This window comes from Balaenoptera ricei, chromosome 8, assembly GCF_028023285.1.
Source record: "Balaenoptera ricei isolate mBalRic1 chromosome 8, mBalRic1.hap2, whole genome shotgun sequence".
NCBI classification, from domain to species: Eukaryota; Metazoa; Chordata; class Mammalia; order Artiodactyla; family Balaenopteridae; genus Balaenoptera; species Balaenoptera ricei.
In genome coordinates, this window is record NC_082646.1 from 2839053 (window position 1) to 2864949 (window position 25897).

Below are 25897 nucleotides of genomic sequence, written 5' to 3' on the forward strand. Positions count from 1 at the left end.
AGTTATATCTATCTACCACATCTCTCAGCTCCTGTCAGAGATGCCAAAGCACGGGTTCTGACGCCACGTGTCAGCATCTCTGTCTGCACCTGGGAGCTCAGTCAGGGCTCAGTCCTCAAAATAAACTCTGTTTTTGAATGAGGAATCATCACAGGATAATTGGGGCTGCTCAAGTGCCTGGGATGTCATTCCAATGGAACACTCTTCTGTAGTTTTCCCCAGCTAAGAAGTGGCACAGCTAATCAATCATCTAATCAATGATGCAACCTTTATAGCTGTACCCATACGCAGACCTCTATATCCATCTCGTCCAGGCCTCCAATGCTTTCCTGTCTCCTGTAAGGACATTGGCACGTCCTCAGAGGTGAATCAACTAAGTCCTCACCACCAGCCCCTGCACAGCAGAGAGAGAGTCAAAGCTGGAAAAGCTGGAAGACAGACACCATCACCCTCCTGCCTGTGAATTCAATGGACTTCCAAGTGCAAAAAGACAGTGCGTGCCTCAGGACAAATTTAGTTGTGGCTCGGTGAGATCATGGATGGTTCCTAGCATGAAAATTCATTCATATGACTTTGGAATATAATACCTGACACAGATATATTGTGGCTGCCACACTCCTATCCTAGATAAGGACACAGCAGTAACAGATGGAGGAACAAGGCACTTATCTTGTTAGTTGATGGATTTATCTTTTTTTCCTCTTTCCTACATATTCCATAGTGTTTAGTGAGTGGCGGTTTTTACCGAGCAGCATACGGAGAGTGAATTGATTTCTTTTCTCCCTCCTTAATTCAATAAGAATCAAAGCAGAGGATAAACAGCTTGTTGTGCTAGAAAAAATTCCAAATAGTTGAGAAAATGTCAAACTGCTTTTTCTTCTTTCTGTGGTTGGAAGCATTCCTTGCTCAGCAGGGGTGAGGATGAGAGTATCTTTTGTGATGAGGATGATGGCGGGAACATGGTCCCTGGGCCCTGGTCGGGGGCAGCTCCAGCTTATTCTGAGTGCACTGCCAAAGGCAGTTGTACTTCCTGTAAGAAGGGAAGCAAAGCCCTACCATCGAAAAAACTCCTGACGTGACTAATTATTGCGGCCTGAAGAGCTGTGTCACGTTTTGCTTCCTTCCAATACCGTCCAAAATAACAGTAAAGAGAAAAAAAAATCTATAGTGACAAATGAAACAGGGGAGAAAACATCAGCAGATGAAATATGTTGACAAAATTGTATAGGACAGAAAGCAGATGAACAAATAGTCACTGATTTAGCCAAGCAGGGAAAGTTAAAACCAAAATGCCCGGATGGGAGCAGCAAGCTGACTTAGGCTGCAGCGCTCTAGAAATACTCGTGGATTTGCGACACCATATCTTTGTGGAGCCTGTGGTCATGGATGAGGCAAAAAACAAGGAGACTTGAAAGTCTCTACGAGAAGAAGGCGTATTCCCTAAAACCTTTCTCAGACTTGAAAACCAGACTTCTATCCTGGTAAGAGATGGAAAGCTTTTGCCCTAGAAGCGTTCATCAGGGTTACCTGGGAACTTGTTAGAAACGCAGAGTCACAGGCTGCATCCCAGAACTCCTGATCAGAACCTCGGGGGTGAAGCCTGGTAACCTGTGTTTTAACCAGCCCTGCAGATGACCCCGATGCACGCCCAGTGTGAGGATGCTTGTGGACAAGGCTCCAGGCTCAGAGATGATGGACAGTTCAGCAGGCTGGGAGTTTTTGCTGAAAAATGCACCCACAAGAAAGGAGCAAAACTGTTGATACTTGAAGATCCTCCACGGAGCGTCAGGCAGCTCACCATTCCCTACAAGAGGCTCTCAGGTCAACACGCTCCCACACAGACCTCCCGAAGGGCTTCTTAGCGCTTGCTTCTCAAACAAAACCAAACGGGAGAGAACACTGAAGAAGTGTTAGGAATTAAAAATGCTACAGCTGAAACCATTGCATAAGGCGATATTAATTTTAAATATAAGATGATAAAGTGGAGGAGATCTCCCAGAAAGTAGAACAGAGATAGAAAATAGAAATGGGAGAATATATATATATATATATATATATATATATATATATGTGTGTGTGTGTATATATATGTGTATATTTATATATATCCATTTAATGGAACGTCCAGAAAGAAAAAGAGAAAAAAAAAAAAGAGGAGAAAATTAGCAAATAAATATCAAAAGATTTGTTTCCAAAACTGATTGAAAAGGAATTCACCAAGTACCTAGGAGAGTAAGTTAAAAAAAAAAAATAGCCCACACCAAGGCACTCTATGAAGACATTTCCAAATACCAGGGATAAAGAATATTGCCTAAGACCTTTCTAGGAAAACTACAGATCACATACAAAGACACAGGAACCAGAGTAGCACAACATTTCTAAACAGCCACTCTGGAAGCTACAGGATAACAAGGAAATTCCGAGGTAAAAACACGTTGAGGCGAGATTTCTATGTCTAACCTGACTAACAATCAGGTGTGAAGAAAGATGTATGATATTTTTCAAACAAGCAAGTTGTCAACGCTTTCCTCAGGAAGGAGCTGAAAAGTGTGTGCCTCCAAAACACAGGAGAAATCAAGTAAACAGAAGTCATCGGTCCTAGAAACATTAATTCCAAACTGGGCGAGGGAGCAGATGATTCCAAGGTTAAATAGCTGGATGACAGCTGTGAAACAGGCCTGCAGTGCAATCAGCTCAAATGGAGCAGGCCAATAGAAGGTTCTAGAAGAGATGCTCAAACAAACAGGCAACAACAATAAAAACTGCTAGATTGCCTCATGTGTGAGACTTATTTACAGCACAATGAGAAAGATTCTGGAGAAACAGGCATACGTGCACAGAAAAATAAGTAACTCCAAGAAAAGTAGGAAGTTGTATAAGAAAGTAAATGAAATTATAATTTACTTGGCTTGATTTGCATTGTATCAATAATAGGAACATTGGCTATTGATTTGACCAAACGTTTGATGTAAACCTATATATTGGGAAAATGGGAGAAGTAAATGTGCTAAGGGGAGGTCTAAGAGTGCTAGCCCTTCATTTTCTGTAGTAAATTGGTGTCTAGAACTTAGGAAATAGCTTTATAAGCATGGTATTTAGAAACCCGGAGGTAAATATCCAAATAAACAGATGGGAGTTGAGAATGGTTGGCTTTGAAGTATGGACTTTTGGGTGGGGAGAGTGAGGCCGGTTGTTATTTTTTAATTATGCTTGTAGTGTACTTGTAGATATATGATTATTTTGATAAAAATAATATCCTCTGACCCCAGTCCTAATTCTACTGTGCCCTACCTATGTGACCTTGAACAATTCATGTATCTCTCTCAATTGGGTGGAGTTTATCGCTTTGTCATCTCCGTTTAATTGTCACTTCCTCAAAAATGTCTTCCCTGACACCCTCTAATATAAACGGGGTCTGCTGTCAGTCTCTCTCACAGAAACACGTTCTGCGGAGCACGCGTCACACTGTTTCATGGGAAGATTATCCGTTTACTGCCTGTCTCCCCACCAGAGTGCAGAGTCCGTACCTGTGGGCGTCGCTGTGCTCACCGTGGTCCCCCAGCGCCGCGCAGAGAATAAAGGAAGCAGTGAACATGTCTGCAGCCCAGCTCATCCTCAAGTCTATCTTCCTGCATCAAAAGGGGCAGCTCGCTCCCCGAAGAGGATTTACCCACTCCCCCAACTCCTCCACAGTGTTCTTGGCAGTAAGAATTCAAACTTGTCAAAGTGCAGAGGGCCCGCTCCTCCCTCCCCGCTGGGAAGGTTCAAAATCTCCTGCACGCATTCAACTTTCTTTAAGTTCTCAAATAAGGATCATTAGGGATAGAAGTGTTTCTTCCTTGAAAATTATTTTTGTAGGGACCTTTCATCATTCCTCCTTCCACCGCTCAAACAAGAAGGTTTAGAAATGCTGGGGGATGGGGGTGGTGAGGGGTGGGGGAGAAAGATAGGGTATGGTGGGGGAGGGGGTGATGGGAGTGATGGAGGAAGTCAGGAGCAGGGAGTAGGGGGAGGTGGGGGAGGAGGGAGGTGGGAGTGATGGGGGAGGACAGAAGTGGGGAGTAGGGGATGTGGGGGAGGGGGGGAGTGACGGGGGAGGACAGGAGTGGGGAGGAGGGGGAGGGGGAGAGGAGGGAGAGTGATGGGGAGGGGGGGTGATGGGGAGGGCAGGAGTGGGGAGTAGGGGGAGGGGAGGGGAGTGAGGGGGGAGGGCAAGAGTGGGGAGTAGGGGGAGGGGAGGGGAGTGATGGGGGAGGACAGGAGTGGGGAGGAGGGGGAGGTGGGGGCAGGGGGAGTGTGATGAGGAATGGAGGGTCTCCTTGCTGGGCTCTGTTCCACCCAGGGCTCTGCTTCTGCGTGGGGACCCGAGGGGCAAGCAGACCCTCACCCAGAGACTGCCGTACCAGAAGATGCTTGCTGGGCTCCAGGCTCTGTGTGACCTTGAGAGGCTCACCTCTTCATCTGTGAAATGGACGTAAAGACCAAAACTATTCCACCCAGATCTCAGGATGGTTGTGCGAATCAAATGAGATAATGCACATTTACTGAATGAACACATGGCTTAAAGGGCCGGGGGCTGGGGCTAGTCAGTGAGCACAGGTCTTCTCCTGTCCTGGAGCTCCGCGTCTGTGGAGCGGCAGGCCAGCAGATCCTGAGCCTAGACCTGCCTTTGCTCAGAGGTATCTTTTTACCTTTTCTGCCTGTCAGTCCCCACTGCCACCCCGCCCCAAGTAAGCATGAGTATACAGGGAGGTGTCGGGAGGGGGTGTCTCAGGCAAGAAGTAGATCTCCAGGGGCTGTGCCCTCACAGTGCTGAGTGACTAATTCCCCTCCAGTCTGCTCTTTTCCTTTTCTCTCCCCTCCCTCTGTCCACAACGCCCAGATGGGAAACCCACACTCCTAGTGAGCGATTCCCCATGGGAACGCTGCAGTCCTGGGCAGAGCAGCCACAAAAACAGGCAGACACCACTGAGAAAACGCAAAAGACAAACCCAAGCCACACCAGGGGCGTCTGCACGTCTCCGAGACCCCCTGCCCAGAGCTGCCGCAAATCAAGCCAATGTGCGTCAGCACGGCCTCTCCCCCGCAGTCGTGGGTGGGAGGCTGCCTTGCGCCCCAGGGGATAGCCCGGCGGGTGCAGAAGACACTGCCTGGGATCCAGCTACAGGCTTCAGAGGCTCTTAGGGAGGCAGCCTGCAGGATCCTGCTGGGAGAGAGCCTTCTGGGGAAGCAGATTACCCAGGATCTGGGATGTGTGGCCCCGAGAGGCCCCTCACTGCTGTAACCTGCAGGGAGGATTTCTAATAGAAGAAAGTGGTCGAGGTGCACTGTCAGGGGTCTGGGACCCGTCAGCGCCGCTCTTGCCATCTGAGTGCCTGATAAGGGGCAGGACAGGTGTCTTGCTGAAGGAGAACTCTCTAGTGACCATGAACGTGATGTGACTTGCAGCCTGAAGTCGCTGTTTTCCTTTCCTGCAGTCAGTATGGATCTTGGCCCACTGTCACTCTCAAGTCCCTCAAGGCTTTCTCTTGTTTTCCCGACCACAGCTCTGCATTGTGCTGTGTGGCCTGGGATAAACCCCCTGGATTCTAATCCATCCTCTGCTCTTAGCTGACTTGGTAACCCGGGGAACCCATCCTTTATCTGTCTGGGGCTCAGGTGTTTGGTTTCAGCCTCTCTCAGCCTGGATGGGTCCTCACACCCAGCTTCCCTTGCAAGCTCAGTATGGATAACTCTTTCTCTTTCTCGTATTTTAGATCTTAATAAAATTTCCTCAAAAATCCCACACCTTCAAACATGGTCGGGGGCCCATGTTTTTGCTGTATTGGACTTACTGCAATGTCCATTAAATAATTCCTATGGCTGAGCCCCATTTTTCCACAGTGTCCGTGAATGGACACTTGAGGGGCACGGCTCAAGCTGGGGGCCAGCACAGTGGAGGCTCTCCCCTGTGTGTGTCAATGAATGAATAAATATCCAACTTAGGAGTTTCACACTCCACTAAGTACCAGGGGCACACTGAACAAGATGCTCAAATAACATTTGAGACAGACTGAGAAGTAAACCAACAATTGCAATGTCAGTGCCACGGTAAGGGTAAGATCAGGGTGCCCCGGGACACATCGGTAGGAAATGCAAGCTATTTTTGGAGACTAGGAAGGGTTTATGGCATGAATTCATAATTGCATTATAAATCCCACTGAATACGTGCACTGGAGCAATATTGTATGAGTGAAAAACCTGAGTCATACAGAGACTAGACAAAGCTGCATTCTTAAGCATTTCTTTACATGAGAGTCCCCTAGTCTGATAAGTGTTCAAACACCATGTATGGAAATAGCGGAGTTGTCAATTCAAAGGGCTTTAGTGTTCTCCAGTTATTTTCAGGTTTCAATTTTCCTGTGTAAGTTATACAGCTATTAATTTTTGTGTCACTCGGTCTTTATTATTCATATTTTTTTCATAATCATCATTATCATCAGCTTTACAGATAATTACTCCAAAAAATAATGACATCCAAAATCTGGGTTCATGAATGACTTGTGAATGCACGTAGGATACTCACTGAATTCTTACAACAAACGTCTTCCTATTTACAAATAGAAATCAGGCTAGCGGGATCCTTGCCCACATCTTGGAAGTGAGGGAGAACCTGGGCTTTTCTCCATCTCACTGTGCCCTTTGCACTCTTTTCTGAGGAGGCTGCCTCTCTCCCGGGCCCCCTTCCCTGGCTTGATTCCTGTTCAGCAGGTCTCCTTACCATCCCTCAGTCCCTTCCAAATTAAACACAAAGCATTACCATCTTCCAGGACTCAGGTGAGAGCTCCTTGGCAGGACCACATCTACCTCTAAGATTTACCAATGTCTGAAGCAGAATTTATTCCTAATCCAAACATCTACTCATTTATTGTACCAAGATTTATTGAGGTTCTGTTGTGTGCCAGAAATTGTGCTACAAAGTTGGAATGATACAAAGATAAAGAAGTAATTTCTTTCTGTTCTTTCCGCCAGTCTGGGGGCAGGGGCAGATATGTCACCACATAGTGAGACACAGGCAGGGGAGGTGTATACCCTGGGAAGACCCAGGAGTAAGTGGTCAGTTCCATCTGGTAGAATAGAGGAGGCTTCCCAAAGGAGCCATCATCCGAAGCGGGTCTCATAGAATAAGGCACTGAAGCCATCAAAAGGGAAAGAGGCCAGACACATAGTAGATATTTATAGACAAATGAACAAAGAATAAATAAGTAAATACGCAATGCTAGAGAGCACTAAAAGGAGGTAGTATGGTAGAAAACTGGCCTAGATTGGATGGAGGTGTAGGCCAGGAAAGGTGGCTATGGCCAGCTTATGATGACCCTCATATGCTAAGCCATGAGGTATGGATTTAAACTGAAGAAGGAGCTGGACAGAGAGAAGAGTGAAGGTTCTGTCAAAAGTTCCAGCCTGGGAAACCAGGTGAATGGAGGTTCCATTAGTCCCAGCAATGTGGTGAGGAGAAGATTTAAGAATCTGGTTTTCTATGTATGGAGTGTGAGAGACCTGTGGGATGTCCAGGTACACGTTTAATTGGTAGCTGGAAATAGGTACCTAGATCAGAGGGGGAGAGAGCTGGGCTAAAGATGTAAATTTGGTTGTCCTTTGGTGACACTGAGAGCAGAAGTTGTGGGGATAGAGCGATCACTCGGAGGGTACAGAAATGTAAGAGAGAGTCAAAGGGGAAACCTCGGCAAACCTGGATGTTAAGTCGACCAGAGAAACGCAGAAGAGCGAACAAAGGCACAGTTCCAGAGGCAGAAGGAGAAGCAGAAGAATGCAGTGCCCTAGCTGCCAAGGAAATCCAGCTGAAGAAGGGATGAGACTAGTCAGTGGTAAGGTCATGGTTGACACTGACCAGGGTCGCAATGGAGGCAATGCAGTGGGCTGAGAAAGAAGGTTTAGAGACCCTCTTAGAAGACTGGGGGTGTGGGCAGAACATTGAGGGGCAGGGGGCATGGAGGTGAGGTCCAATCCTATTCATGGTGACGTAAAGACTTTAAGCTATTAGTTTGAAGATTTTCACATTCACCTGTCCTATGAGTTCAGTTCACTTGTGGTTTCCTGGGGACCACAGTTCAAAGATGCTAAAGACTGAATATGTCCTCCCCAAATTCGTATGTTGAAGCCTAATCTCCAACGTGATGGTGTTAGGAGGTGGGGCCTCTGAGGAGTGATTAGGTTATAAGGATGGAGCCCTGACGAACGGGATTAGTGTCTTTGTGAAAGGGCTCCAGAGTGCCCCCGCGCCCCTTCCACCACGTGAGGACACAACAAGACAGCCATCTATGAACCAGGAAGCAAGCTCCCGCCAGACACCGAATCTGCTGGCACCCTGATCTTGGACTTCCCAGATTCTAAAACTGTGAGAAATAAACCTCCCTTGTTTAGAAGCCACTCAGTCTATGATATTCTGTATAGCAGGCTGAATGGGCTAAGACAAAGCGGTCTCACGAACTGATAGGTGTTGGTCATTTTCCTCTTTCCTAAGCCCCAGGTCTAAGAAGTCAATTGAGAAGCTTCTTTCTCAGTAACTTGTAAGGCATTGAGTTATCTGCTGCATCTTTTCAGGGTAATTGCCAAAGGAGCCACCTTTTTTTTTTTTCAGACCTCCTTTGGTTTGCTTCAGGAAGTATGAAATGATCTTTCTTACAATTACCAAAAAAATAAAACAAAACCCAGATCGATACCTTGCCCCCTCAGGTGCTGATCTCCGGCTCCAGGACTGGACATGCCCAGTGAGACCCCAGCTGCCTCTCCTTTATCCCAGAGGTGACCTGAACTCAGGGGAAGCCACGGGCTCCTTTATTCAAGGTCAAAGCCTTCCTTCTCCTGCGCAAGTCCCCCGCACCACACCAGTCCCGCCTTCCCCCTCCAGCTCTGAAGGTCAAAGGGGTAAAGACAGATTGTGGGGAAGATAATAGAGTGACAGCACCTCCTCAAAGGGAAATGGGAGGATGGAGGCCAAGCACGGCCGCCGGACCAGGTACCTCTCTCGAGATGTGAAGAGGAGTGATGTGGAGCCGTGAGCCCAGTTTGCCCCTCTGCTTTACACTTAAGAAAATACTCCGGTTCTTCCTCTGCCTTTTGTGCCCAGGAAAGCCCAGTGGCCGCAGCTCTCTGCCACCTGCCACCTGCCTGCTAATGCACTCTTCAAGCAAGGAGTCCTGGTTCTGACAGGTGGGCCTCCTGACGGTGGCGGGGAGGGGGGTGTGTGCAGGAGGGGATGAATAGCAGGGTCTCTGGCCTCTGGGCCTCAGGCCAGGCTGATTTCATTTCAGATTAAGAGCCCCTGAAATGCAGCGATCGATAACTCAGCCCTTTTGTTTGCTTGTCTTTTCCAAGTCCCCAAAGAGATTAGATCTGATTTCGCAGACCTCTAGCAAACTTAATTGTTTTTTATTCAGAGTTGCTCAATACAACTCCTTAGAATCTGGGAGTGGAGAGATTCTCCCCCCGCCCGCCCGGAGCTCTGGGTCACTTCACGGTGTGAAGCCGGGGCCCTCAGGTCCCGCTGGCCGGCACGCAGATGCAGTGCTTCCTGGGCTCCTTCCAGGCTCCCTGCCGCCCTCCCACCACCGCCCTAAGCAGGATACCCACCCTCCTCACTCACGGGACCAACAAAGAAACACGTGGACTCAAAAGCAAGAACGTGCGCTCTCCGTTCCCAGACTTCATCCTGACACCCAGATTGTGGCCACTAATTGTCTTCAGGAAGGTTGCAAAGGATCCAAAGGACAAGGTCACCTCCTGGCCAAACAGGACCCTTCTGGCTGCAGGACCCATCAGGCCCTCAATGGCTGCTTCCAGCAGGTGACACGCACAGTCTGCCAGCAGCGAGGGCCACGGATCCCCAGCTGCAGAGACTGTCCCCCTGTGACCAGCTTCGAAAGGTCCCACTTGGTGAGACGAGACCCCACACTCTGCATTTCTCACCGTCTTTCCTCTTCCACTGTCTTCATCAACACTTTCGTATTTCTAAGACTCTTGCCCAGGAAGGTAACATTTCCAGATAACTTTATTATTCCTTCCAGGAGCTTCCTGAAAGACCCATTAAGTCATCAATAAAAAACATCAAAGGCCAGCTTCCCCCAGGACTCCTTGTGTCTACCCATCCTAAGCGGTTGCATTGGGGTCCTTCTGGATCCTAATCAGCCCCTCCTTAGCGCTCACATTGAAAGACCCCCTTAAAACCAGGCTTGGACATCTCAAAAGGAGCCTGGATGTGCCGTTCCTTCCAGGAGCATCAGAAAGACCACGCAGACACGGCGTGCTGCCCTTACCACGGGAAGCGACGGACTCAGCTTTGCGTTATGAACAAGTTGTTTTAGTGATTTTGGAGGGGGGCCAGAATTCGACCCCAGCCTCAGAACTCCTTCCCCACTCAGATTTCTAAGTCTTCTTTATCCTGTTGTAGGGTTTTAAATGTGTTTATTATTTACTTCAGTGTTTTGGGGGTCTTACCATCAAAAGGCTGCTATTGACTGAGATGCTTGGTCCCACACTGTTTAGACATCCTGGTCTGTAAGTCTCAGCAAGGAGCTGGTGAGAGTTGTGTGGACACTATGTCTTTACCTTGTACAAAACCTCGCACACACAGTATTTCAGTTAAATTATTTCTCACCTGCCCCCTACCAAGCAAACACCAAAAAAATCAAACCGAACAAAGCAAAATGGAACAAACAACCCCCAAGAGTATCAAAGTATCAAACATCTCCACTTTAAAGATGGGAAAACTGAGTCCCAGAATGGCTCCCTCACGATTTGAAGGCAGGAGAGAAAATGAGAGCTTCAGTTCAAGCCTTTTGCTTCCTAATCCGATGATCTTCACAACAAAGCGCACTTAAATTTGAGAAGGAAAACAAATGAAGAATAAGAGGATACAAAATAAAAGTAAGCTATTGCAACTGGACCGTAAATCATCAGCACTCTCCTTCTGAGGACAGCATGCTGGCTCACAGGCCAATCAGATACGTCAGGCATTTATCTGTAATGATTGGAGGAGGTTGCATAACTCAGCTTGCCTGCCTGCCCAGTGGGCCTAAGTGGCTCAGGAATCCCTGAGAAATGGAAAATCCAGGCTGGCAACCCTTTGCAGTGTAGAGAAGGCAGGCGGCAGGCAGGGACCTGCCCCAGGGCAGTGTGAGTGGCACCACCTCCAGGCAGCCCCCATGCAGGCCCGTATGCAAATAACTTAGCAGGACGCCAGGAGCCAATTACTTTCCCATCTGCTATTTTCTCTCTTTTTCCCCTTCTTAAAAAAAAGGCAGAAGTTTTTTGCACTCTGCATTAGTGCTTGATGTAATGGTGCAAAGCATTTTTCGTTTATCATCATAACGCCTGTCAAAGAAACTCCTGATAATGTAAATGCAAGAGAAAAGCCGTTAGGGTTTATTTGCCAGGCAGCTTTAAGCTCACTCCCCACTCTGGATGTGAAGTGGGAGTCTGCGGGCGGGGCTGTTTCCCTCACCAGCTGGCCAGGTGGACACCACATCCAGCCTCTTCCTGGAGGAACCTCAAGAAAATGGAAATGCCCCACTTGAGAGAGACTGGAGCTGGGAAAGCAGAGCCTGGCCGCTGGTGTTACTAGAGGAACTCCAAACTGCTCCCTATAACTCCCTCCCTAGACAATAGGGGGAAAGATGCTGCATCCTGACCAGCCATGTAGACGGACCAAAATACTTTATTACCTGGGGGTAACTGGCATACCTCGAGCTCCAGGAAGCCTGCCATTTTAGAGGATTGTGAGTTGATATCAGAAGCACCCCTGGTCTCTTGAGCGGCCAGTACATTCATGACTTCTCAGAAACAAGCATCCCTCCCAGGCAAGCACCAAGCCCCTTAGGCTCTGTACCCTGGATGTCCCCCTCATACTGCCAGGTTCCAAGAGAACCTCAACAACAACGTGGTCTCACAAGAGTGAACGAAGGAATGAACTACACTTACAGACATTCTACTGGTCAGCGCCTCCAGACATTCTAACTATATCAGCTTTATCCCAGCAAACTTCAGAAAACGCAGGGAACCCAGGCATCATCAGAGCTGAATCTTTACCATAGATGTTTTCTCCTCTAAAGCCATAGCAGAACAGAAAAGGCATGGAGTATGGAGACAGAGAGAACTGAATTTGAACCCCTGACACCAATTTAGTAACTAAGACCTTGGGCAACTTAATTTTCCTGAGCCTCAGTTTTCTCATCTGTAAAATGGGGCAATAATCCCTACCTCCTAGAGTTACTGTAAGGGATAAATGAAATGAGGGAAAGCTGTATCTCTCAGGTCAGGATGTGCAGAGGGATCACCCTAGTGTCTTGTTGAAATGCAGATGCTGATTCAGGAGGTGGGATGGGGTCTGAGTGACTGCATTTCTATAAATCTCCCAAACAAAGAAAATGCTACTGGTCTGGCACCATGTTTTGTATAGCAAAGATGTACTGCTCCTAGGATGATGCCTGGCACTTAGTAAATGCTTAGCAAACATAGATCTTGGTATTGATTGCTCGCTGCTGCAGATGACTTCATTCACTGTTATCAAGTAGAAACAAGAACGATAAGAGATATGGTCCTTGATCTTAAGCTAATGATTTATTCAATATTCAAGAACTATTTAAAATTTAGGAGAAATAAATTACACGTGAGAAATGTATCAAATAAGCAGGTGGATTTAAAGTATAGGAGAAGGAATAAAATTAGCCATTTGCAGTGATTTCCTCTATGCTGCCTTCTTGATTTATACTGGAATGTGTTCCTTTGACAGGTAGGGGAAAGAAGGAGGTTCTATCCCGAGATTTCCTACTCAGACTGGTGTCTAAAATAGATCATGTTCTATATGATCTGGAGGAGGGAGGATGGGCCAATTTACTTTGGAAGATACTTGCTAACTGTGGGGATTCTGAGATTTACCCAGGACAGTTTTCACAGTGGGTTTCCGAAGGACCTCACAGCTTTTGGTTTTCAATTTCATGTGTACCTCATGGAGAATGAATGGTCTTTTTAAAGACTCAGCTATTTGACTGCCACTTCTCATCTACCACTGATTTCCAAGCACACAGTTTCAGTGGTAATGTTCTTCTACTTTAAAAGCCAAAGCAAAATGCTTCTTTCCAAAGTGAAACTGAAAATTGGGTGATGCTTGACACAGCATCCTTTTTCCAGCATTTCAAAGAAGAAAAGCTTTTTACTCCTCTCCTCATTTTTTTAAATAAATTTATTTACTTTATTTATTTATCACTTTTGGCTGCGTTGGGTCTTCGTCGCTGCGCGCGGGCTTTCTCTAGTTGCGGTGAGCGGGGGCTACTCTTCGTTGAGGTGCGCGGGCTTCTCATTGCAGAGCATGGGCTCTAGGTGCACGGGCTTCAGTAGTTGTGGCACATGGGCTCAGTAGTGGTGGCGCACGGGCTTAGTTGCTCCGCGGCATGTGGGGTCTTCCGGGACCAGGGCTCGAACCCATGTCCCCTGCATTAGCAGGCAGATTCTTAACCACTGCACCACCAGGGAAGCCCCTCTCCTCATTTTTTGATCGACTGAATTCCGCCTCCCCTATGGGGAAACCAAGACTTAGAAAAGTAAGGTATTCGCTTAAAGGGGCTTTTATGGAGCCAAGTTAAGGGGAGCATGACTGCTGTTTCCCCCTAGACGCAGTCCAGGATTTCCTACCTTCTAAGGTCAGGAGGCGCATTGCGTGATGGTTGAGAACTTTGCTTTGTGTAGTCAGACAGACACATTCACCCCCTGACAGTCATGTTCACTAGCTTTGTATCAGTGAACCTCGAGTGAATTTTATCCTGCCAGCATCTGTTTCCTCCTGGAAGAGGGTGATTTTGAAACACTTGCCTTAGGAGGGACTGCAGGGTTAAATGAGGTAATATCCATGAAGCTCTTAAGATCATGCCGGGCACATAGGAATTCTCATTAAATGTGATTATTAGTGGTAGTACTCATAGAGCAGAGAGGTTAAGAGTAGAGATTCAGAGCCAGACTTCCTGGATTCGAGTCCTGTATCTACTTACCAGCTGAGTGTCCATGGCAAGTTATTTAAGTTTATGCTTAAGAATGAGATAACATTTTTAGGGTTTGGAATGGTTCATGGCATACAGTAAATACTCCACATGTTTTAGGACTTGTTGTGAAAATAATACTAATAATTACTATTCTCATGCCTATGGTTAGCAGAGTGTAATGAAGAGCTATATAGGGTGGTGCTATGGCTGAGTTGTGCCTCCCCAAAATTCATATGTTGAAGTCCTAACCCCCAGCACCTCAGAATATTTGGAGGAGAGATCTTTACAGGGATAATTAATGCAAAATGGACATGAGTGGGCCCTAATGCAATCTGACTGGTGTCCTTATAAGAGGAGGAAATTCAGACACACAGAGAGATGCCAGAGGCACGTGCACAGATGAAAGACCATATGAGGACACAGCAAGACGGTGGCCAAGGAGAGAGGTCTCAGGAGAAACCAAATCTACCAACACACTAGTCTTAGATTTCCAACTGTGAGAAAATAAATTTACGTTGTTTAACCCACCAGTGTGTGGTATTTTGTTACGGCATCCTGAGCACGCTAATCTAGATGAACTATTACTCTCCACCCCAATTGCATGTTTTTAATGTCACATTATAACATCTTTTATCTTACGTATCCCTTAACTAATTATTGTAATCATTGTTATTTTTACTACTTTTGTTTTAACTTTCATACTAGCTTTATAAGTAAGTGAATATCTACTACTTTTGCTATGTATTTACCTTTCTAGTGTGATTTATTCTTTCATATGTGTCCTTATTACTAATTAGTACCCTTTCTTTTCAGCTTAAAGAAGTCCCTTTAACGTTTCCTGTAAGGCTGGTTTAGTGGTGATGAACTAATTCCTTTAGCTTCTGCTTGTCTGCGAAACTCTTTAGCTCTCCTTCAATTTTAAAGGACAACTTTGCAGGGTAGAGTATTCTTGGTTGTGAGATTTTTTTTTTTTCCAGCACTTTGAATATATCACGCCACTCTGACCTGCAAAATTTCCGCTGTAAAATCTGTGGATAGTCTTATGGGGCTTCCCTTGTATGTAACAAGTTGTCTCTTGTTGCTTTTAAGATTCTCTCTTTATCTTTAACATTTGACATTTTAATTATAATGTGTCTTGGTGTGGGTCTCTTCAGGTTCTTCTTATTTGGAACTCTCTGGGCTTCCTGGATCTGGGTGTTAGGGAAATGTTCAGCCATTATTTCTTCAAGCAGTGTTTCTGTCCCTTTCTCTCTTTCTCCTTCTGGGAGCCCTATAATGCGAACGTTCGACTGTTTTATGTTGTCCCGTAAGTCGCTTAAGCTACCTTCACTTTTTTTAAGTTATTTTTTTTCTTTTTGCTGCTCTGATTGAGTTACACTGCCTTGTCTTTGAGTTCACTGATCTTTTCTTCTGTTTGATCTAATCTGCTGTTGAACCCCCGCTAGTGTATTTTTCAGTTCAATTACTATATCCTTCAGCTCTGTGACTTCTATTTGGTACTTCCTTATATTTTCCATCCCTTTGTCATTTGTGTTTATCCATTCTTTGTTCCAGTTCAGTGTGCATCTTTGTGACAACTACTTTTAACTCTTTATCAGGTAAATTACTTATCTCCATTTCATTAAGTTTTAAGTTTTGGGGGGAGGGTGGAGGTTGTGGTTTTCTTTTCCCCTCCGGTTTTATCTTGTTCTTTCATTTGGGACATATTCCTCTTTTTTTTTTTTTTTTTTTTTAATGTTGCTTGACTCTCTGTGTTGTTTTCAATACAGCAGATGAAACCACCACCTCTCCCAATCTCATGTAGGAAATAAAGCTTGTTGTTCCACCTTGCTGAGCTCACACCTTCGGGCATGTCCAAGGGCCTGTATATGGTTAATGGCTCCCAGTAGTTGAGGATGTGGCAGTGTCCCAAAGGGAAGCATCTCAGCACCTAGATTCCGGCTGACTGGAAGCCAGACCCTCATTTATCAGCTTTTAAAAGTATGCAAATATATACATTCCTGTGGGACCACAAGAGTAAGTCCCACTGTCGACCAGAGCCAGGTGATCAAGCAGTGTCTCCTGGGCAGCAGTTACAGACATTGGGGCTCCAGACAAGCACCTTTCTGGATGATACCAGCGAGCTGGAGCAAGGTGGAGGGAAAGCACCTAGAAGGCATCCACAGCCAGTGTGCCCTGAGAGCAGATCTGCAGGTCACTAACGCAGCCCTCAGGCCAAAGCTCCAGGACAAGCAAAGAAGCCTCCTCCACAGACACACTTGGGGTGTGTATCCCATTTTGCTGTCTATGCAGTGCCCTGGGGGTGGTAGCCTGCCAAGAATAATATCCCCAGTTGCCATAGTCCCGTGGGACCCAGGAATGCAAGCCCCTCTGGCCACCAGAGCCAGGTGATCAGGGGGTGTCTCCTGGGTGGCAACCACAAAACTCAGGGCACCAGACACATGTAAAGCTCCCCTCCAGGCGACACTGGTGCTCTGGAATGCAGCAGAAGGTGAGTGCGAAGACAGTGCCTTCCCTCTGGGGTCTCTAGAGAGGATTACAGTCAACCCCAAGATATGTGTTTAATTAGAATTAGAAGCCTGCCTGTCAAGCCACAGTCGTGATGATTAGTTAACTGGACTCCTTCACAGAAACACTGGGCTCCGGGTTTATTACCTCGTTCTGTGCCCGGGGGGTGGCTGATGTTTAAGAACTCTTTCTCTGCAGGTTGCAGTCCTGTGGGACTCAGAAGCATAAGCCGCACTGGCTATCAGGCAACGTAAAGGTGACCCCTAGCATCAGTCACAGAAGTTGGAGCACTGGACAGGGGTACGCACTCCTGTCGGGGTGACACCAATTATTACATTCCCATGGGACCAGGCATGCAGGCTCCCCTGGGCTCCAGATCCAGGTGACGGAGAGGGGTCCCTAGGGAGCAGCCCCAAAAATAGGGGCACTGGACGCATGTCAAAGCTCCCTCCCAGGACATCCTGGTGCTCTGGATCACGACAAAGGGAGAGCCCGAAGATGGCACCTGCCTGTCTTTATCCCCAGGGAGTGTTCCATCAGGATCCTAGATGTTTGTGTTGAATGAGATGCCTGCCCCTCAGGCTGATGCTTTAATATAAGCAGGGAAGCCTCCTTCACTTTAAGTATGGGCCTGATTGGCCTCTGAGTTGGGCCCTGGGGTGAGTGAGTCTAAGCACATGAACACTTTAAGAGCAATTTCTCAGATCACTGGAGTCTTGTGGGTCTCAGGACACAAGTCCTACTGGTTTTCAAAGGTAGATGTTTTAGGGGATCATCTCTCAAGTGCATGTCTTAAAAGTTTGGATGCCCAATATGGGGTTCAAACCCCTCACTCCTCAGGGAGAAACTCTGGGTTTTGAGTCCCCTCCTGGTTGTGGGATGCTACAACAGGTGAGATTTATGGCGAGATTTTGTTCCAGCCTCTCCTATATGCATTGATGTGGTTTTCCTCTTGTTTGCCTGATGTGAAATAATCACTCAGCCAGACTATAGGTTTTTTCTTAAGAGAAAAAATTTCCATATGTAGCTGTAGACTCAGTGTGTCTCTGGGAGGAGATGAGTTTCAGATCTTCCCATGTTGCCATCTTGAATGGATCTTCCACACCACAGAAATAAAAAGGATCATAAGGGACTACTATGCACAACTATCCACTAACGAATTGTATTACCTAGAATAAATGGATAAATTCCTAGAAATACATAACCTACCAAGACTGAATCATGATGAATGAGAAAATCTGAACAAACCAACTACTTATAAGGAGATTGAATCAGTAATCAAAAAGCCTCCCAACAAACAAAAGTCCAGGACCAGACGGCTTCACAGGTGAATTCTACCAAACACTCAAAGAAGATTTAATACTGATCCTTCTCAAACTTTTCCCAAAAATTGAAGAGGAGGGAATGCTTCCAAACTCATTTTACAAGGCCAGCATTATCCTGATACCAAAGCCAGACAAGGACATTACAAGTAAAGAAAATTACAGGACAATATTCCCTGATGAACATAGATATGAAAATCCTCAACAGAATATTAGCAAACTGAATTTAATAATACACTAAAAGGATCATACTCCATGATCAAGTGGTATTTATTCCAGGATGCAAGGATGTTTCAACATTTGCAAATGAATCAACATGATACAACACATTAACAAAATGAAGGATAAAAATCATATGATCATCTCAATAGATTCAGAAAAAGCATTTGACAAAATTAAACATTCATTTATGATAAAAACTCTCAACCAAGTGGGTACAGAGGGAACCTACCTCAACATAATAAAGGCCATATATAACAAGCACACAACCAATATCATACTCAACCATGAAAAGCTAGAAGCTTTTCCTCTAAGATCAGTAACAAGACAAGTATGTCCACTCTTGCCACTTTTATTCAATGTAATACTGGAAGTCCTAGCCACAGCAATTAGGCAAAAAAAAGAAAAGTCATCCAGATCGGAAAGGAAGAAGTAAAACTGTCACTATTTGCAGATAGCGTGATATTATATATAGAAAACCCCAAAGATCCTGCCAAAAAACTATGAGAAATAATAAACAAATACAATAAAGATGCAGGATACAAAATCAATATACAAAAGCCTGTTGCCTTTCTATATACTAACAACAAACTATCAAGAAAGAGAATTTTTAAAAAAAATCTCATTTACAATTGCATCGAAAAGAATAAAATAACTAGAAGTAAATTTAACCAAGGAGGTGAAAGACATGTATATTGAAAACTATAAGACATTAATAAAAGAAGTTGAAGAAGACACAAATAAATGGAAAAATATTCCACACTCATGGATCAGAAGATTTAATATTATTAAAATGTCCATACTATCCAAAGCAATTTACAGATTTAATGTAGTCCTTATCAAAATGCCCATGACATTTCCCACAGAACTAATATAATCCTAAGATTTATCAATATATGGAATGACAAAAGACCCCAAGTAGCCAAATCTTGAGAAATAAGGACAAAACTGGAGGCATAATGCTCCCTGATTTCAAATTATATTACAAAGCTCTAGTAATTAAATGTGTGGTACTGACATAAAAACAGACACACAGACCGATGGAACAGAAGAGAGAGCACAGAAGTAAACCCACACATATGTGGTCAATTAATTTACAACAAAGGAGCTATGAATACATCATGGGGAAAGGACAGTCTCTTCAACAAATAGTGTTGGGAAAACTGGATAGTCACATGCAAAAGAGTGAAACTGGACCCCTACCTTACACCATACATAGAAATTAACTTAAAATGGATTAAAGACTTGAATATAAGACATGAAACCATAAAACTCCTAGAAGAAAATATAGGTTGTAAGCTCCTTAACAAAAGTCTTGGCAATGATTTTTTGAATCTGACACCAAAAGAAAAAGCAACAAAAGTAAAAATAAGCAAGTGGGACCATATCAAACAAAAATGTTTCTACATAGCAAAGGAAACCATCAACAGAATGAAAAGGCAATCTACTGAATGGGAGAAAATATTTGAAAATTATGTATCTGATAAGGGACCAATATCCAAAATACATAAAGAACTCATACAACCCAATACCAAACAATGCAATTTAAAAACGCATAGAAGATCTGAACAGACATTTTCCAAAGAAGACATACAGATGGCCAATAGAAACATGAAAAGACGTTTTACATCACTACTCATCAGGGAAACGCAAATCAAAACCACAATGGGATATGACCTCACACCTGTCGGAATGGCTATTATCAAAAAGACTAGAAATGACAAGTGTTGGCGAGGATGTGGAGAAAAGGGAACCCTCATGCAATAAAGGTGGGTAGGTGTGATTGGTGCAGCCACTATGGAAGACAGTATGAAGTCCTCAAAAAATTAAAAATAGAACTATTATATGATCTAGCAATTCCACTTCTGGGTATTTAGCAGAAGAAAACAAAAGCACTCATTCAAAAAGATATACGAACCTCTATGTTCATTGTAAAATTATTTACAATAGCCAAGATATGGAAACAACCTAACTGTCCATTGGTGGATGAATGGATAAAGAAGATGTGGTACATATATACAATGGACTATTGCTCAGCCATAAAAAAGAATAATTCTTGCAATTTGTGACAACATAGATGGACCTCAAGAGCATTATGCTAAGTGAAATTAGACAGAGAAAGACAAATACTGTATGATTTCTCTTACATGTAAAATCGAAATATATCTAAATATATATTCATATTATGTTATATACAAATATATAAAATATATTTTATATATTATAATGTAAATATATAGATATAGATAAAATAAGGTCATTGGATGCAGAGAGCGGATTGGTGGGGCGATGAGAGAAACAGGTAAATTGTTCTTTTTCTTCAGTTTGAATAAATTGAAAAATAAAAAGGTCCTAATATCTATAGTTACTTATAGAAATAAATACAGATGTCGGTATATGGGTGTATATGTGTATACATACTTGATAAATGGTGCTGCCATATTTTGGTATCCAAATGAAAAAAATTGTGTTTTACATGTGCACAAAAATTAAATTCAGTAGTTTAAAGTCTTACAGGCATAAAGCAAACTTTCACACTTTTAGAAGGAAATCAGGAGTATTTCTTTATGTTCTCGAGTAAAGCAGGATTTTTTAAAAAATACAAAAACTGCACAAAATATATAGGAAAAAATTAGTAAATTTGACATCATTAAATTTTAAAATTGCATCGAAAGGTATCAGAAACAAGTGGAAGTGACAAAATAAAAACACTGACAGAAGGTATTTGCAACTCATGTAATCAATAAGGATCAATACCTAGAATATACAATTGACTCAGACAAATAAACAAGAAAAAAGCTAACTATCAAACAGAAAAATAGACAAAAATATGCTCATAGATTCCTCATAGACGAAGAATCTGGAATGGCCAATAAACATAAGCAAAGGTCCTTTACCTCATTGATAATTAGGAAAAGGCAACTTTGAAGCCATTTCATACCCATCCCTCCGCAAAATACTGCAGTGTTTCAGTAACATTGGCTTGTAAAAATGTGAAAAATTGTTAACTCTCATACACAGCTAATGGGTGCATAAACTGGTATACTCATCTTTAAAAGCAATTTCAAAATGTATATTTAAGTTAAAAATAATATACCCATTATCTCAACAGCTTTACATTATTTAACCTGTAGGAGCTCTTGTACATGAACAAGAATGTTAATTGAGTCACTATTTGGAGCCAGACACTGTTTTAGGTGTTCAAGGTACAATGGTGACAAAAAAGACAGAGATCTCTGCCCTCATGGAGTTTATATTCTAGTGGGGAATGACAGAAACAAAAACAAAAATAAACAAACAAACAAAAAACTGTGAGCAAAATAAATACACAAATTTTAATAGAAAGTTATGAACATGTTTTTTAAAAAAGAAAATAAAATCAGATACAAGACTCTAATCAATTGTTTTAGCAGAATTTTTATCTTCAGGGTTGTTTATGCAGCTGGTAACCTTGAAAGATGAGATAACAGATCCCCAGGGACAATGAACAGGCCTACTTAACTTCTTGTTATCCAAGCTGTAGATTTCCTAAATTCAGGCTTCCCTGGATGCAGCAATAGGTACCCTGTGTGTATAGCATCCATCAGAGCCCACTGTGTCCCCTCCTTGGGACTTGGGGGCTACTTTAAAACATACAGAGGGACTATATCTTTTATCATCTCTCTTTCAGAAACCCCCTGGCCTACCGACCACAGGTATGGAAAGCTGGAGGTCCTAAACTGGAGTGTCAACTCTGAAGGGTCACCATCAGTGCAAGTTCATGGTCAGAAACCTGAGCTGAGTCCAGAGGGACAGGAAGTGCCATGGAAGAGCTCACCGGAAGAGAAGGAGAGGCAGTGGACACGGACAGAAGAACTGGAAGTTGGGCACCTTCCTCACCCAGATTGGACAGGGCAAGGGGACACAGGTGGAAATTTCTGTGGGGAGGAGACAGACATCCAGACACAGGGGACAGGTGTCTCGATGGAGAATCTGGCAGAAGGGGCAGAAGGGAGACAGCAGATCAGAGCCAGGCACACATCCATTTCTGATATACTTGGCAAGAAATATTCAGCTGCTATCAGATGTCACGGCTATACCTCTGAACAGCCAATCCAAATCCTAGGCTCTCCTCTGCTCAACCAAGATAACCATCAGGACAAAGCAGGATACTTACACCAAGTAGGTGCATTACATTGTAGCCAAACTGTGGGGTTCAGAACTGAACAGTGAGAACTCTCTGGGTTTTCTGATCTGGGGATTTTTCAACAGCTCATGCTCCTGACAACTGCCTGCTCACAGGACATAGAAATAGCAAGTATCTCCAGAGAGTACTTAAGCCCTTTAGTAATTATGGAAGTAAAATGCATTTAGAGGTACAGCCCTTATTAGCGAGGCATTCACCATAACAAAGTTAGGAGGAAAAGGAAAGTCCTCGTGTGTATTCATAAGAGGAAAAAATAGCTAACCCCAAATAATCACAGTGCTAAATATGCATCTCTCTGAGGCTAAGGTGGAGCGCACTTAATAAAGGGATGTAGGTTAGTCAGCAAATGTTTTGTTTAAATTTGAGGTAGCGTGGGAACCCTAAACCAGGCAGGACAGAGCAACAGTTCTGGGAAAGAGAGAGTCTAAGTCTTGACCCATGTCACCCCTGTCATCTTTGTCTCTAGCCCTTGGGGAAGTCACCTGGAACTGCATATGCAATAACTTCCTATAAATGAGCCCTAATTAAGCCCCTGTTCCGGAAGTCCAGTCTGGAGGTTACCAGATCATTAGTCTTGGTTTCAAAGAAAGAGTCTATGTGGAGAAAAGGTCAAAGGATCCAGAAGAACCTTCAGCACTGTCCAATCCCTTCTCTTTCCCCCAGGCAGAACCGTGTGCCTGCAGCCTGGCAAGGGAAGGAGCCTCAAGGAGGGCAGGATTCTAAGACTTCCTTAGAGGCCTTGGTCCTCTCCTCCACTGGGGAGCTCTGTTGCTTTCACAGAGAAAAAGATTAGCCAAGGGCCTTTGGTCAGCCCCTGCAGGAATCACTGCACAGCCACGCCACTGGACTTGACGGCCCCATGCAGACGTGCATGGTGGGACCCAGTGCAGAGCGGTCAGACAGATGTATAAGTTTATTTCAGGGCAAGTGCTTGATTTCTCAGTTAAGAAGTTGTTGGTAATTCCTCTTCTAGCGGAGCCCTCTACAAGCGGCCAGTCCATCGCACACCCCACAGGGGTCAGCGTGCTCTGATCCAGACTCTGAAGGGCAGACACACTCCGTTGGCTCTGAATAGAAAGAGACTGAAGGAAGGGATGAGGATGTGAGAGAGAAAGGCCAGTGCCGGAGCCTGGGCAGGACCGAATGGAGAAAGCTTGAGATCACTGAACACAGTTAGACCAAGCACCTGCCAACAAATACTCAGTAGTTCTACCAAGCCATCATTCTTGCCACTGTTGGCTATAGGACGGAAACTGACTGTTATAAAACAGAAAAAGAAATACATTCTTTGCTTGGTTTTCTGGGTTATGTTTCTTTAGCCTGTCCAATTCCAGAAGCTCGAGGCTTGTGTGTCTCAGTCGGCTGCTCTGGTAAGGGAAGCAAACTCTACCTGCATTGTAATGGGAGGCCAGTCTCAGGCCAGTGGGTCTGAAACAGGGGACCTGGGAGGGTGCGGAAAACAGATCCTGACACATGAAGTGGGCCTTGAGGTTACACAATGTCACGTTGCTACCTTCTGTATTAGTTTCTCATTGCTGCTGGAACAGATTACCACAAACTTCATGGCTTAAAACCACGGAAATGTATGATCTTACAGTTCTATAGGTCAGATATCCAACACAGGTCTCACTAAGCTGAAGTCAGGGTTTCCACAGGGCTGGTTCCTTCTGGAGGCTCCAGAGGAGAATCTTTGCTCTTTTCAGCTTCTAGAGGCTGCCCACAGGCCTTGGCTTGTGGCCCCTCTTTGCATCCCTCCAACCTCCCATTTCCATGGTCATAGCTCCTGCTACTGCCTTTGACCTTCTTGCCTCCCTCTTATAAGGACTTTTGTCATTGCACTGGGTCCACCTGAGTAATCCAGGATCACCTTCCCATCCCTGTAACCTAATCACATCAGCGAAATCCCTTTTGCCATGTAAAGTAACATACAGGTTCCCGGGATTAGGGTGTGGATAGCTTTGGGGGACCATTATTCAGCCTCCTGCGCTGTCATTTACAAAGTTCCACTGAGAAACTGTTAAGCAAGAACAGGACACTATACCTGGCGCCGATCACCTGCTCACAACTAACGAAGGCCGGGAGAAGCTGATGGAGCCCCCCATGGTCTAGTCCTCCAGGGAGATTCTGGGGCACGGACGACTCAGCTTTACATCTCCAAGAATGATGGGCATCCAGCCCTGACCCACATTCTCTCCTGTTCAAACCACGGGCATCTCTTGCCCAGGCTACTACGACAGCCCCCCAATGCCTGCTGTTGCCCTCCTCCAATTTCACCTACACCCAGCAGCTAGAAGAATCCCTGGATACTCCATCCCTCCCTCAGTGTCCTACCATCGCACTTAAAATTTAACCAACTTTTTATGGCCTTCAGACCCCTGCGTGATCAGGTGTCTGTCTCCTTCCCTCTCATTTGGCTCCTTTAGCCCCTGCCACCTGCTGGGCTGTTTTCCCGCCTCACAGCCTTCTCGCATGTTCCTCCCTCCGCCTCCTCTTTCCACCGCTGGTCTCTCTTGATCCTTCAGGTTTCAGCTTAAATGTCCCTCTTCCCAGAGCTCTTCTGTGGATCACTCTCTCTCAGGAAATCCACCCTCTACCCTCCCCCGTTCTCCCTATTTCACTTTTTATACGGTCCCAGTGTCCACACCACGTCGCTCCCTATGTCCCAGCACTTACCACACATTGCAATGTTCTGTTTATTTACCTGCATATAATAACAGCTTCTCTTACATGTATAGAATAAAATCAGACAAATACTTTACTAGCAATGTAGCTGCTCCTTCTAGGACTGATGACTCTCCCACTAGACAATGAGCTAAGGGTGAGGACCAAGCTCAGGTCAGTTCTTTTCATCCAGGTACACTGAGCAGCTGGGCCATCTGTTGGGTGGATGGATAAATGAATAGATGGTGGTTGAATGGAAAGATGGATGGATCTATCAAAGCTAATCCAGAAGAGATGCTCAACTCACCCTGACCTGCGTCCTGGTCTCATAAGTGCATGCCTTGGTGATTGCCTCTGGCCATTTGGTGATGAAACCCTTATTTCAATACATGGGAGATTCAGTTTGGGGCACAGACCCTCCTTGGTTTGAGACTCTGTCCATATGTCAGTACACACGTGACACACAAATATCAACAGACAGGCAGACAAAGCCCTGGCGACTTATTCTGCTTTTTTGAGTTTTAACAGAGAACCAGCACACTATCCAGGAAAATCTCATGTCAATTTTATCACTCCTAACCGCACAGCGATTCCTGCCAGGGTACAGGCAGCTGGCCTTGCACAGGAGACAAACAGCAACATAATCACGTCTGGTCTGTGACTGGACGGGCAGCCTTCAGAGACGACTCAATCATGGCCCACATCATCCCTGCACCAGCCTCTGCCCCCCACTCCCTCTGCATGGGCTGCAGTGGGTGAGTTCAGACAAGGTGTCTGTTCCTTTTCTACCTGCTCGGATTCGCTCACAGCCCAGTCTTTGAAAGAACTGTTACCAGTTCCCCGGTGAGTGGGAGATGGGAAACAAAGGAGATTTGGGCATCTTTTGGTCGTGTCCGACCTGTGCTCTACTGTGATAGTGATCTGCACCGATAGCTCCTGGCCACAGACGGGCTGTTTTCCAACGTGCT